This window comes from Oncorhynchus gorbuscha, linkage group LG10 (genome assembly GCF_021184085.1).
Source record: "Oncorhynchus gorbuscha isolate QuinsamMale2020 ecotype Even-year linkage group LG10, OgorEven_v1.0, whole genome shotgun sequence".
In the NCBI taxonomy this organism is placed as follows: Eukaryota; Metazoa; Chordata; class Actinopteri; order Salmoniformes; family Salmonidae; genus Oncorhynchus; species Oncorhynchus gorbuscha.
Genome location: NC_060182.1, coordinates 21,294,073 through 21,308,994, shown reverse-complemented (window position 1 = coordinate 21,308,994; position 14,922 = coordinate 21,294,073). Strand labels below are relative to the sequence as shown.

General features: G+C 42.6%; 1 pseudogene; it reads right to left on the bottom strand.

Moving 5' to 3' along the window:
- LOC124045424 overlaps window positions 1–14,784 on the bottom strand; it is a 37,227-nt pseudogene extending 22,443 nt beyond the window's left edge.
- Between the last annotated feature and the right edge of the window lie 138 nt (window positions 14,785–14,922).

Sequence of the window (14,922 nt, the reverse complement as noted above, 5' to 3'; positions counted from 1 at the left end):
TTGTCTGTCATAGTTGAAGTGTACCTATGATGAAAATTACAGGACTCTCTCATCTTTTTAAGTGGGAGAACTTGCACAATTGGTGGCTGACTAAATACTTTTTTGCCCCACTGTATATATTTTAAGTTTTAAAAGCTAACTTCCTACAATTTTACACATTTTGCCATGAGTGACTCAAACATTATAACAAAATCAATGGGCTAAAAAACCTAGCTTAAAAACATTTGCTGACATGGACTACTTGATCGGAACATTTCTTATAAATAGCTCTCCAAGCAAGGTCTGCCATGACCAGAGGAAACCTGCTGATGCAATTGACTTGATTTTATATTTGTTTTAGTTGCTGCTAATTACCAACTAATGTTATAGCAGTGTAGAGGAGTCTCAGACCTAAACTAATCCAGATCATATGAAGTGTTTGTTGTCTTAAAAAGGACACTTGTGATAAAGCAGCACATTGATGTGTCCCAGCTGCAGGGCGTTAACAGTGGAGGTGCTGTGGTCCAGACTAGCCACAGCCAGGTCAGTGTTGCCATCAGCACCAGCCACACTGTCCTGGAGGTGCAGCTCATATTGATCACAGGGCATGGAGAACTCTGGAACACATGACCCTGGGTCAGTGCTTCGTGATTTGTCTTCATTAACTATTTCCTACATAGATGGGATGGACAGTATACACCCTGAACTGTGATATGAATACCATCTAAATCATTCTTGATACTACATTACTGTATCCAATGACACAATTCAATACTTTTCTAGACACCCTTTTTTGTGACTATTGTCGTTACATCATTGGATTTGTAATTGCGTAGAATGATATGCTTGACTGTATAGTGTAAGTTCAGACCCACCTGTGATTTTTCCCTGTCTGTTCTTCTGGACCTTGTATTGGATGGATGTGCCCACCAGCAGGTAGACATCACATGCAGGGCTCAGCAGGATGTTCTCCAGGATCAGCAGTTTCACCTCTGCTGCACCTACATTCTTTGTGAAGGTTAGATGTCATGGTTAAAGCACGGCGTACAAACGGCACATGCCATTTTCTACATCGAGAAACCAGACCAACTCCGTTGCAGTATGATTCGCACGCCATCAATAGCTACCAACCCTCAAAGGCACGCCTATAATCAAATGTTTCATCTAAACTCTAGATCACATTTACTCCACACACAGAAACGCATACAAAGCTCTCCCTCCATTTGAAAAATATGACCATAACTTAATCTTCCTGATTCTTGCTTACAAGCAAAAACTATAACAGGAACAACCAGTGACGCGCTCAATTCAGAAGTGGTCCAATGAAGCGAATGCTAAGCTACAGGACTGTTTTACTAGCACAGACTGGAATATGTTCTGGGATTCATCCAATGGCATTAAGCAGTTTACCCCATCAGTTACCGGCTTCAGGCAACATCCGGACTAAGCTAAAGGCTGGAGCTGCCACTTTCAAGGAGCGGGACACTAATCTGGACGCTGATAAGAAAGCCGGTGTGAGTAAGACCTTTAAACAGGTTAAAATTCACAAGGCCACAGGGCCAGATGGATCGCCAGGACGCGTACTTGGAGCATGCGCTGACCAGCTAGCAAGGGTCTTCACTGACATTTTCAACCTCTCCCTGACCCTGTCTATAATACCTACATGTTTCAAGCAGACGACCATCATCCTAAGGCTGGGCAATATGGCCTAAAAATCAGCTTGATTTTAAAAATGTATGGGCGATTCACAAGATATCTCCTATCTATACAGTGCATTCAGAAAGTATTCAGACCCCTTTGTCCACATTTTGTTACGTTACAGCCTTATTCTAAAATGGAGTCAATTGAGAATTTAAAAAGTAATAATAATCTACACACAATACCCCATAATGACGAAGCAAAAAGAAGTTTGTTGAAATCTTTGCAAATTTAGGAAAAAAATCAAATTAAATATCACCTTTACTGAAGAACCTTTGGCAGCAATTACAGCCTCGAGTCTTCTTGGATATGACGCAACAAGCTAGGCACACTTGTATTTGGGGAGTTTCTCCAATTCTTTTCTGCAGATCTTCTCATGCTCAGGTTGGAGGGGAGCTGCACAGCTTTTTTCAGGTCTCTCTAGAGATGTCCAAGTCCGGGCTCTAGCTGGCCCACTCAAAGACATTCAGAGACCTGAATCCCGTCCTGCGTTGTCTTAGCTGTGTACTGAGGGTCGTTGTCCTGTTGGAAGGTTAACCTTTGCCCCAGTCTGAGGTCCTTAGTGCTTTGGAGCAGGTTTTCATCAAGGATCTCTGTACTTTGCTCTGTTCATCTTTCCCTCGATCCTCACTACTCTCCCAGTCCCTGCCTCTGAAAACATCCCCAACTCATTATGCTGCCACCACCATGCTTCACTGTAGGAATGGTGCCAGGTTTCCTCCAGACGTTACGCTTGGCATTCAGGCCAAAGAGTTCAATCTTGGTTTCATCAAACCAGAGAATCTTGTTTCGCATGGTCTGAGAGTCCTTTAGGTGCCTTTGGCAAACTCCAAGTGGGTTGTTATGTGCATTTTACTGAGGAGTGGCTTCTGTCTGGCCACTCTACCATAAAGGCCTAATTGGTGGAGTGCTGCAAAAATGATTGTCGTTCTGGAAGGCTCTCCCATCTCCACAGAGGATCTCTGGAGCTCTGTCAGAGTAACCATCAGGTTTTTGGTCACATCCCTGACTAAGGCCCTTCTCCCCCAATTGCACAGTTTGGCCGGGCGGCAAGCTCTAGGAAGAGTCTAGGTGGTTCCAAACATCTTTCATTTAAGAATGATGAAGGCCACTGTGTTCTTGGGGACCTTCAATGCTGCAGAAATCTTTTGGTACCCTTCCGCAGATCTGTGCCTCGACATAATCCTGTCTCAGAGCTCTATGGACAATTCCTTCGACCTCATGGCTTGGTTTTTGTTCTGACATGCACAGTCAAATATGGTACCTTATATAGATGTGTGTGCCTTTCCAAATCATGTCCAATCAATTGAATTTACCACAGGTGGACTGCAATCAAAATGTAGAAACATCTCAAGGGTGATCATTGGAAACAGGTCTCATAAAGGATCGGAATAGTTATGTAAATTAGCTCTTTCAAATGAGTGTTTTGTTAAGTTTTTTGCAAAATGATCTAAAAAACTTTTTTCGCTTTGTCATTATGGGGTATTGTGTGTAGATTGAGGACAATATTTTTTATTGAATACATTTTAGAATAAGGCTGTAACATAACAAAGTGTGGAACAAGTTTAGGGGTCTGAATACTTTCCGAATGCACTGTTTATCTTGATTTTTAAAAACGTTCTAAATAAGCTTTGTTGCACAGTTACACTGCAGCTTCATATATTGGCTGCCAGTTGAGGACTTGTGAGGTGTCTGTTTCTCAAACTAGACCCTCTACTGTACTTGTCCTCTTGCTCAGTTGTGCCTCCCACTCTATTCTGGTTAGAGCCAGTTTGCGCTGTTCTGTGAAGAGAGTAGTACACATTGTTGTACGAGAGCTTCAGTTTCTTGGAAATTTCTCAGATGGAATAGCCTTCATTTTTCAGAACAAGAATAGACTGACGAGATTCAGAAGAAAGTTATTTGTTTCTGGCCATGTTGAGCCTGTAATCAAACCCACAAATGCTGATGCTCCAGATACTTAACTAGTCTAAAAGGCCAGTTTTATTGCTTCTTTAATCAGAACAACAGTTTTCAGCTGTGCTAACATAATTGCAAAAGGGTTTTCTAATGATCAATTAGGCTTTTAAAATAATCAACTTTCATTAGCTAACACAACGTGCCATTGGAACACAGGAGTGATGGTTGCTGATAATGGGCATCTGTAGGCCTATGTAGATATTCCATAACAAATCAGCAGTTTCCAGCTACAATAGGCATTTACAACATTAATGTCTGCACTGTATTTCTGATCAATTTGATGTTATTTTAATGAACAACAAATTTGATTTTCTTTCAAAAACAAGGGCATTTCTAAGTGATGCTAAACTTTTGAACGGTAGTGTATGTGTATAGTACACAGCTACCTCAATTACCTCCTACTGTATATAGCCATGTCATTTTTACTCGTTAGTTACTGTGTATTTATTCCTCGTGTCACTATTTCTATTTTATCTAATCTTTACCTCTGCATTGTTGGAAATGGACCCATAAGTAAGCATTTCACCTTTACTCCAGACCTGTTGTCTACAAAGCATGTGACAAATACAATTTGATTTAGTCAACTTTGCAATCATATTTTGCATCATTACATTTACATTGCAGTCATTTAGCAGACACTTAACCTTAATTACTACTGTAAGTTGCTCCGGATAAGTGCCTTGATCAAGGGAATGTTGGCAGATTATTTTCACCTCGTCGGTTCGGGCTTTCGAACCAGCAACCTTTCAGTTACTGGCCCAACACTCTTAACAGCTAGGCTACCTATAATTGACTGTTCTACAACATCGCACAGTGGTACTGTCATCTCTGACTAATATTAGGTCCCTCTTTTGACCCTGGAGTTTTTTTCATTTTCAGGCGGGTGACCCCATAGCAAACCTGGCGACGGTCCAGATGGCTAGACTAACTCTACTAGCTGTGACATCACAGTAATGCAAGTCAGCCTGATATTTATAGCCGTCTATACCCCTGGAGGGCTGCTGTCTGCCAGCCACGAGCTGAGATGATCGAAGGAAACTATTTTAAAAAGGAGCTAAAGTTCTTCTACTCCTCTGATGTTCCTGTCCCTCGCTTCTAAAAATACATCTGATTGCAGTCCTTGAGCCAGTATTTGATTCTTAGCTATAGTATGATAATCCATCTCCACAGACTATTTCAAAAACAAGGTAAGAAATTTAGGAAATGATTAAATGGAATACCTTATACAGAGATTCTTGTATTTTGGCCTTGAGCTTAGCCCGTTTTCAGTCCTGACAGCAAGATGAGATCTGCCTGTTTCCCTACTCTCTCCATCTCAGAGATGTAACCAGAGGGGGGTGTAAGTAGACTCAGAGAATTGAAGAAACCCTGAGGGAAGGAAAATGCATAACAAGCCTATTATTGACAGTGACAAACTGACAATTAAAGTAATATGTTGAACTTGTGATAAAATAATCTGAGGTCTATCATATGCTATCCTGGCACAAGGCAAATCATATACAAATGTATTCAAATAACCTGATAAATCACAGGTTAGATTGAATTTGTATTGGACTGCCATCCTTAAACCAGTTCTTGTTATAATTACATTGTTGACTAGCTACTTTAACGGTCACTCCCTACAGGCTTTTCTCCAGGGTTGAGTGCACAGCAACGTGGAGGAACTCACCGTAATGAGTTGTAGGAGTCAGGGAATCCATCCACGTCTGCATCTTTCACTATGGTCCAATCAAACACCAAGCTCGCCAGAGCACTGAAGGTGTTTCCTGCACAATCAACAATTTGGGGGTTAGAGACATGGCTTAATACATGTGCCCATTGCTTGGGATTTGATTTAACGTACATAAAAATGTAGATGGCCCAATTTAATTTAACTAAAAATATATATTACATGTGACATGCAAAACATTGTCTTGTGAATTTGATGTGAAGTGTTGAAAAGACAACCATTTACACTCGTAGGAATTGGCCTATATGGATTGGGCTAAATTGAAATGTTTCTTACAGAAGAAATATGAAAAGCATATGCACAACAATGGTAGCCATTGAAAGGAAACCGTTTGGATACTATGGTGAAATGATTAGACCAAAAGGTGAGGACAACAGTTCACCTGACAAGAAAGAATCCAAACATTATACTGTTGAATTCATGTGCATTTGACATTTACTGTACTGTTCGCAGCATTTGGTGAGAATGAAAATCCTGGAAAATGTGGGGTAGGTGCAACATAAGATAAAATAAATGACAAAGTGCGCAGTAAAGTCCTTTAAATGCACTTATGACTCCAAGAAGAATATTCAACAGCTTTCATGAGCTCTCCTAGCTGTGTCGTTGCGGAACTAAACCAAGCACAATTGTAATTATTTTGTTTGGAACACAACCCTGCATCCCCAACATCACACAATTACTGTTGTTGTTTACGCATATAAAGGATAAATCACTGTGGACAAGACTGAAAATAGAGCACACTAGTTTGACAAGTCCCTAAAGGTTGCAGTCACATAAGCCCAAACAAAACCAGCAATCCTCTCAACACGATATCTTAGCTATTCTATTTGACAGATCTGAGCGTAGTACACATCAATGCCAAAACAAACACCAAAATGCAATGCGCCTTTGGGGATGTCATCAAAGAGAATCAGGTTGTGGCGCCAGCTCATGTAAAAGAGTGTCTGTGCCTGGCCATAATGAAACCAGTGAGACAGAACAAACAGGGACATTAACTTCTGCCTCACGACATCACAATCATCACTACTGGAAAAGTCGTTAAACCCTTCTAGTGCACACAACAATGTGGATCGCTCTGCATTATACTGAAGCGGGTAGCACTTTCAGTTGTTCTTATGTCTCTGTAGAAACACTGCAATTACACTGTAACATTTTATTAACATGTTGATACATAGCAATTGAGTAATTATATTGTCAAAAAAATACACAAGTGGAATCAGGAATTTATGATACAATGTTGATTCAATGTTATGAGTAATTAGTGTTACTACATAGGTAGTTGTTATGATGACAGCACATGCCGATGTAAAAGATCTTTGTTGACCAAAAGAGAACCAATGACACAAACTGTCAAGTAAAACATAAGAGTGTATCCTTGAACACTCACCTTCAGAGTCCAGTGCGTAGATCTTCAGTTCCAGTGGTGAGTCCTCCAGGTGCAGCTCTCTGGTGGTGGACACTATCTGGATCTCACTGATTATGTCCACGATGGCATCACAGCACAGCACCTGTCCCGTTACTGAGGAGAGGGGAAACGAGTCACATACACAGGTACTGTATCAACATTTGAGACATCTACAGAACCAGAAGTGTATATTAAAGTCAGGAATCATCGCACTGCCCTATCAGCAGAGGGAGCACACCCCCATCCACATCCACAGGGCTGCAGTGGAGAAGGTGAAAAGTTTCAAGTTCCTCAGCGTCACTGACAAACTGAAATGGTCTACCCACACAGGGGATGCTGTAGAAATTTGGCTTGGCCACTAAGACCCTCAAACGTTTACAGATGCACAATTGAGAGCATCCTGTAGGGCTGTATCACCGCCTGCTACGGCAACTGCACCACCCACAACCGTAGGGCTCTCCAGAGGGTGGTGCGGTCAGCCCAACGCATCACAGGGAGCACACTGCCTGCCCATCAGGACACCCGGTGTCACAGGAAGGCCGAAAAGATCAAGGACCTCAGCCACGGCCTGTTCACCCGCTATCGTCCAGGAGAGGTCAGTGCAGGTGCATCACAGCTGGGAGCGAGAGATTGAAAAACAGACTGAAAAACAGGCCATCACTAGCCGGCCTCCACCCAGTCACTAGCCGGCCTCCACCCAGTCACTAGCCGGCCACCATCCGGTTACGCATCCCTGCACCTTAGAGGCTGCTACCCTATGTACAGTTGAAGTCAGAAGTTTACATACAGCTTAGCCAAATACATTTAAACTCAACTCCTGACATTTAATCCGAGTAAAATCCCCTGTCTTAGGTCAGTTAGGATCACCACTGTATTTTAAAAATGTGAAATGTGAGAATAATAGTAGAGAGAATTATTTATTTCAGCTTTTATTTATTTCATCACATTCTCAGTGGGACAGAAGTTTACATATACTAATTGAGTGTTTGGTAGCATTGCCTTTAAATTGTTTAACTTGGGTCAAACGTTTTGAGTAGCCTTCCACAAGCTTCCCACAATAAGTTGGGTGAATGTTGTCCCATTCCTCCTGACAAAGCTGGTGAAACTGAGTCAGGTTTGTAGGCCTCCTTGCTCGCACACACTTTTTCAGTTCTGCCCACAAATATTCTAGAGGATTGAGGTCAGGGCTTTGTGATGGCCACTCCAATACCTTCGTTGTCCTTAAGCCATTTTGCAACAACTTTGGATGTATGCTTGGGGTCATTGTCCATTTGGAAGACCCATCCCAACAAGCTTTAACTTCCTGACTGATGTCTTGAGATGTTGCTTCAATATATCCACATAATTTTTACTGCCTCATGATGCCATCTATTTTGCACAAATCACCCCCACAACATGATGCTGTCACCCCCATGCTTCACGGTTGGGATGGTGTTCTTCAGTTTGCAAGCCTCCCCATTTTCCCTCCAAACATAACATTATGGCCAAACAATCCTATTTTTTGTCATCAGACCAGAGGACATTTCTCCAAAAAGTATGATCTTTGTCCCCATGCGCAGTTGCAAACCGTAGTCTGGCTTTTTTAAGGCGGTTTTGGAGCAGTGGCTTCTTCCATGCTGAGCGGTCTTTCAGGTTATGTCGCTATAGGACTTGTTTTACTGTGGATATAGATACTTTTGTACCTGTATCCGCCAGCATCTTCACAAGGCCCTTTGCTGTTGTTCTGAGATTGATTTGCACTTTTCTCACCAAAGTACGTTAATCTCTAGGAGACAGAACACGTCTCCTTCCTGAGTGGTATGACGGCTGAGTGGTCCCATGGTGTTAATACTTGCATACTATTATTTGTACAGATGAATGTGGTACCTTCAGGCGTTTGGAAAGTGCTCCCAAGGATGAACCAACTTGTGGAGGTCTACAATGTGTTAACTGAGGTCTTGGCTGATTTCTTTTGATTTTCCCATGATGTCAAGCAAAGAGGCACTGAGTTTGAAGGTAGGCCTAGAAATACATCCACAGGTACACCTCCAATTGACTCAGATGTTCTAAATTAGCCTATCAGAAGCTTCTAAAGCCATGAAATTCTTTTATTTTAAAGGCACAGTCAATTTAGTGTATGTAAACTTCAGACCCAATGGAATTTTGATACAGTGAATTATAAGTGAAATAATCTGTCTGTAAACAATAGTTGGAAAAATGACTTGTGTCATGCACAAAGTAGATGTTAACAAGAAATTTGTGGAGTGGTTGATAAACGAGTTTTAATGACTTCAACCTAAGTGTATGTAAACTTCTGACTTCAGCTGTAAATAGACATGAAAAACTAGTCACGTTAATAATGTTTAAATAATGTTTTACCAATTTCATATGTATATACTGTATTCTAGTCAAGGCCATCCTATTCAACCTGTGCTGTACATACAGTGCCTTGCAAAATTATTCATCCCCTTTGTCACGACTTCCGCCGAAGTTGGCTCCCCTGCCTGTTCAGGCGGTGCTCGGCGGTCCTCGTCACCGTCCTACAAGCCACTACCGATCCCTTTTTGGTTTGTCTGTTGGTTTTGTCTTATTAGTTTCACCTGTGTGTATTTTAGTTTAATTAGCGTCCTTATATATAGTAGGTTGTCCCGCCCTTGTTTTGTGCGGGATTGTTTTTGTTACTCTGTTGTATGGTGGTTTTCGTGTGGTTATTCTCCGGACTATTTTGGTCCTGTGTTTGGGCTGGTCAATTGTATGCGCCCTGTGTGTTGACGTGACCGTTTTTGTGCACCGGAGAATAAATTGACAATCTACTGAACCCTGCTCTCTGCGCCTGATTCCACCCACCACTCCTAGTAAATCGTGACACCCTTGGCGTTATTCTTATTTTGTTTCATTACAACCTGTAGTTTAAATGGATTTTTATTTGGATTTCATGTAATAGACATACATAAAATAGTTCATATTGGTGAAGTGAAAAAAATGGCTTGTTTCAAAAAAGTATACAAAATTTAAAAAACAGAGAATTGGTGTGTGCATATGTATTCACCCCCTTTGCTATGAAGCCCCTAAATAAGATCTGGTGCAACCAATTACCTTCAGAAGTCACATAATTAGATAAATAAAGTCCACCTGTGTGCAATCTATGTGTCACATGATCAGTCACATAATCTCAGTATACATACATCTGTTCTGAAAGGCCCCAGAATCTGCAACACCACTAAGCAAGAGGCACCACCAAGCAAGTGGCACCATGAAGACTAAGGAGCTCTCCAAACAGGTCATGGACAAAGTTGTGGAGAAGTACAGATCAGGGTTGGGTTTAAAAAATATCCAAAACTTTGAACATCCCACGGAGCACCATTAAATCCATTATTAAAAAATGGAAAGAATATGGCACCACAACGAACCGGCCAAGAGAGGGCCGCCCACCAAAACTCACGTACCAGGCAAGGAGGGAATGAATCAGAGAGGCAACAAAGACACCAAAGATAGCTCTGAACAGCGCTGCTCCACCGCGGCGATTGGAGTATCTGTTCATAAATAAAATAAAATGTTATTTGTCACATACACATGGTTAGCAGATGTTAATGCGAGTGTAGCGAAATGCTTGTGCTTCTAGTTCCGACAATGCAGTAATAACCAACAAGTAATCTAACTAACAATTCCAAAACTACTGTCTTATACACAGTGTAAGGGGATAAAGAATATGTACATAAAGATATGAATGAGTGATGGTACAGAGCAGCATAGGCAAGATACAGTAGATGGTATCGAGTACAGTATATACAGTGCCTTGCGAAAGTATTCGGCCCCCTTGAACTTTGCGACCTTTTGCCACATTTCAGGCTTCAAACATAAAGATATAAAACTGTATTTTTTTGTGAAGAATCAACAACAAGTGGGACACAATCATGAAGTGGAACGACATTTATTGGATATTTCAAACTTTTTTAACAAATCAAAAACTGAAAAATTGTGCGTGCAAAATTATTCAGCCCCCTTAAGTTAATACTTTGTAGCGCCACCTTTTGCTGCGATTACAGCTGTAAGTCACTTGGGGTATGTCTCTATCAGTTTTGCACATCGAGAGACTGAAATTATTTGAAGTGTTTGAAGCCTGAAATGTGGCAAAAGGTTGCAATGTTCAAGGGGGCCGAATACTTTCGCAAGGCACTGTACATATGAGATGAGTATGTAAACAAAGTGGCATAGTTAAAGTGGCTAGTGATACATATATTACATAAGGATGCAGTAGATGATATAGAGTACAGTATATACGTATACATATGAGATGAATAACGTAGGGTATGTAAACATTATATTAGGTAGCATTGTTTAAAGTGGCTAGTGATATATTTATATATTTTACATCATTTCCCATCAATTCCCATTATTATAGTGGCTGGAGTTGAGTCAGTGTGTTGGCAGCAGCCACTCAATGTTAGTGGTGGCTGTTTAACAGTCTGATGGCCTTGAGATAGAAGCTGTTTTTCAGTCTCTCGGTCCCAGCTTTGATGCACCTGTACTGACCTCGCCTTCTGGATGATAGCGGGGTGAACAGGCAGTGGCTCGGGTGGTTGTTGTCCTTGATGATCTTTATGGCCTTCCTGTAACATCGGCTGGTGTAGGTGTCCTAGAGGGCAGGTAGTTTGCCCCCGGTTATGCGTTGTGAAGACCTCACTACCCTCTGGAGAGCCTTGCGGTTGTGGGCGGAGCAGTTGCCGTACCAGGCGGTGATACAGCCCGCCAGGATGCTCTCGATTGTGCATCTGTAGAAGTTTGTGAGTGCTTTTGGTGACAAGCCTAATTTCTTCAGCCTCCTGAGGTTGAAGAGGCGCTGCTGCGCCTTCTTCACGATGCTGTCTGTGTGAGTGGACCAATTCAGTTTGTCTGTGATGTGTATGCCGAGGAACTTAAAACTTACTACCCTCTCCACTACTGTTCCATCGATGTGGATAGGGGGGTGTTCCCTCTGCTGTTTCCTGAAGTACACAATCATCTCCTTAGTTTTGTTGACGTTGAGTGTGAGGTTATTTTCCTGACACCACACTCCGAGGGCCCTCACCTCCTCCCTGTAGGCCGTCTCGTCGTTGTTGGTAATCAAGCCTACCACTGTTGTGTCGTCCGCAAACTTGATGATTGGGTTGGAGGCGTGCGTGGCCACGCAGTCGTGGGTGAACAGGGAGTACAGGAGAGGGCTCAGAACGCACCCTTGTGGGGCCCCAGTGTTGAGGATCAGCGGGGTGGAGTTGTTGTTGCCTATCTTCACCACCTGGGGGCGGCCCGTCAGGAAGTCCAGTACCCAGTTGCACAGGGCGGGGTCGAGACCCAGGGTCTCTAGCTTGATGACGAGCTTGGAGGGTACTATGGTGTTAAATGCCGAGCTGTAGTCGATGAACAGCATTCTCACATAGGTATTCGTCTTGTCCAGATGGGTTAGGGCAGTGTGCAGTGTGGTTGAGATTGCATCGTCTGTGGACCTATTTGGGCGGTAAGCAAATTGGAGTGGGTCTAGGGTGTCAGGTAGGGTGGAGGTGATATGGTCCTTGACTAGTCTCTCAAAGCACTTCATGATGACGGAAGTGAGTGCTACGGGGCGGTAGTCGTTTAGCTCAGTTACCTTAGCTTTCTTGGGAACAGGAACAATGGTGGCCCTCTTGAAGCATGTGGGAACAGCAGACGACCACTTTAAGCCATACATTACACAGAGCTGGGCTTTACAAAAGAGTGGCCAGAAAAAAGGCATTGCTGTAGAATAAGCAAACACATTTGGTGTTCACCAAAAGGCATCTGGGAGACTCCCCAAACATATGGAAGAAGGTACTCTGGTCAGATGAGACTAGAATTTAGCTTTTTTGCCATCAAGGAAAATGCTATGTCTAGCACAAACCCAACACCTCTCATCACCCCAAGAACCCTATCCCAACAGTGAAGCACGGTGGTGGCAGTATCATGCTGTGGGGATGTTTTTCCATCGGCAGGGACTGGGAAACTTGTCAGAATTGAAGGAATGGTGGATGCCCAAGGAATGATGGATGCAAGAATGGGCTGCAATCAGTCAGGATGTGGCCCAGAAGTTAATTGACAGCATGCCAGGGCGGATTGCAGAGGTCTTGAAAAAGAAGGGTCAACACTGCAAATATTGACTCTTTGCATCAAATTCATTGTCAATAAAAGTCTTTGACACTTATGAAATGCTTGTAATTATACTTCACTTGGTGAACACCCCTTCAAATTAGTGTATTTGGCTATTTCAGCCACACTTGTTGCTGACAGGTGTATAAAATTGAGCACAAAGCCATGCAATCTCCATAGACAAACAAACATTGGCAGTAGAATGACCTTATTGAAGAGCTCAGTGACTCAACGTGGTGCTGTCATAGGATGCCACCTTTCCAACAAGTCAGTTTGTCAAATCTCTGCCTTGCTAGAGCTGCCCCGGTCAACTGTAAGTGCTTTTATTGTGAAGTGTAAATGTCTAGGAGCAACAACGTCTCAACCGCAAAGTGGTAGGCCACACAAGCTTTCAGGATGGGCCCGCCAAGTGCTGAAGCCCGTAGCACGTAAAAATAGTCTGTCCTCTGTTACAACACTCACAACCAAGTTCGAAACTACCTCTTAAAGCAAAGTCAGCACAAGAACAGTTTGTCAGGAGCTTCATGAAATGAGTTTCTATGGCCAAGCAGCCGCACACAAGCCTAAGATCACCATCTGGAATGCAAAGAATCAGCTTGAGTGGTGTAAAGCTTGCCACCATTGGACTCTAGAGCAGAAACTTGTTCTCTGGAGTGATGAATCCCCTTTTTACCATCTGGCAGTCCGACAGAAGAATCTGTGTTTGGAGGATGCCAGAAGAACGCTACCTGCTTAAAAGCATAGTGTCAACTGTAACATTTGATGTTAGAGGAATAATGGTCTGGGGCTATTTTTCATGGTTCGGGCTAGGCCCCTTAGTTCCAGTGAAGGGAAATCTTAACACTACAGCATACAATGACATTCTAGACGATTGTGTGCTTCCAACATTGTGGCAACAGATTGGGGAAGGCTCTTTCCTGTTTCAGCATTACATTGCCCCCGTACATAACGCGAGGTCCATACAGAAATGGTTTATCGAGATTGGTGCGGAAGAACTTGACTGGCCTTCACAGAGCCCTGACCTTAACTCCATCGAACGCCTTTTGGATGAATTGGAACACTGACTGCGAGCAAAAGTGCCAGACCTCAGTAATGCTTGTGGCTGAATGGAAGCAAGTCCCCGCAGCAATGTTCCAATATCTAGTGGAAAGCCTTCCCAGAAGAGTGGAGGCTGTTATTTAATACAAAGGGATGACCAACTCCATATTAATGCCCATGATTTTGGAGTGAGATGTTCGACAAGCAAATGTATTAATGTTCTCAGTAAACAGTGGAGCTTAAATATAATTCACGTTGTCAACAATCTAAGCCAACCCTGTCTGTTTTGCCCCATAGTTGCGTACGTGTCTGTTTTGTTGCTAAACACCCAACCCGTCTATAGCATTGGAGTAAACCGCTGATTTACACTATTACACAATGCTGTAAACCAGTGTTCTTCATTCATTTTACTGGGCCCACATGGATGTACTTTTTTGTTCTAACCCAGCACTACCAATCCTGATTCAGCTAATCAAGGGAAATGTTTCAACATATAGTTAATAGGGCTGACTTGTGCACTACACTGAGTAGATTGTCTGCTGAAGCCGTTAGGCTAAATCACCTCAACTTCCATTGACCGAAGCATAACAAGTCCTTATCATTAAGAGTTTAGAGAATCTATACAGCTCTTATCTCAACCATCATGAACTAGTTGATGAGCAAGTAGTAGCACATCACCCTTTCATGTTAGCCTCATATCATGCTGCTTCAAAAAGGCCACAAAGGCTATTTGACCAAAAGCTTACCCACAATAAACTGACATTTGCATTGACACCAAGTAAGCAGATGTTCTTTCTTCATCCAAGCAGGTACTCTACTCCAGTGGTTCCCAACTTTTTTGTTGTTGCTCTGCACAGAGTACCCCTGATGTACCCCCTCATGTGAATTTTACCAGTAAGTCTGTGGTTTTGTGAGTCTTCAAGTATCCCCTGTGGATAGGCCAAGTACCCTCAGGGGTCCTACTACAGCTGGTTAGAAACCCCTGGTCTACCCAACG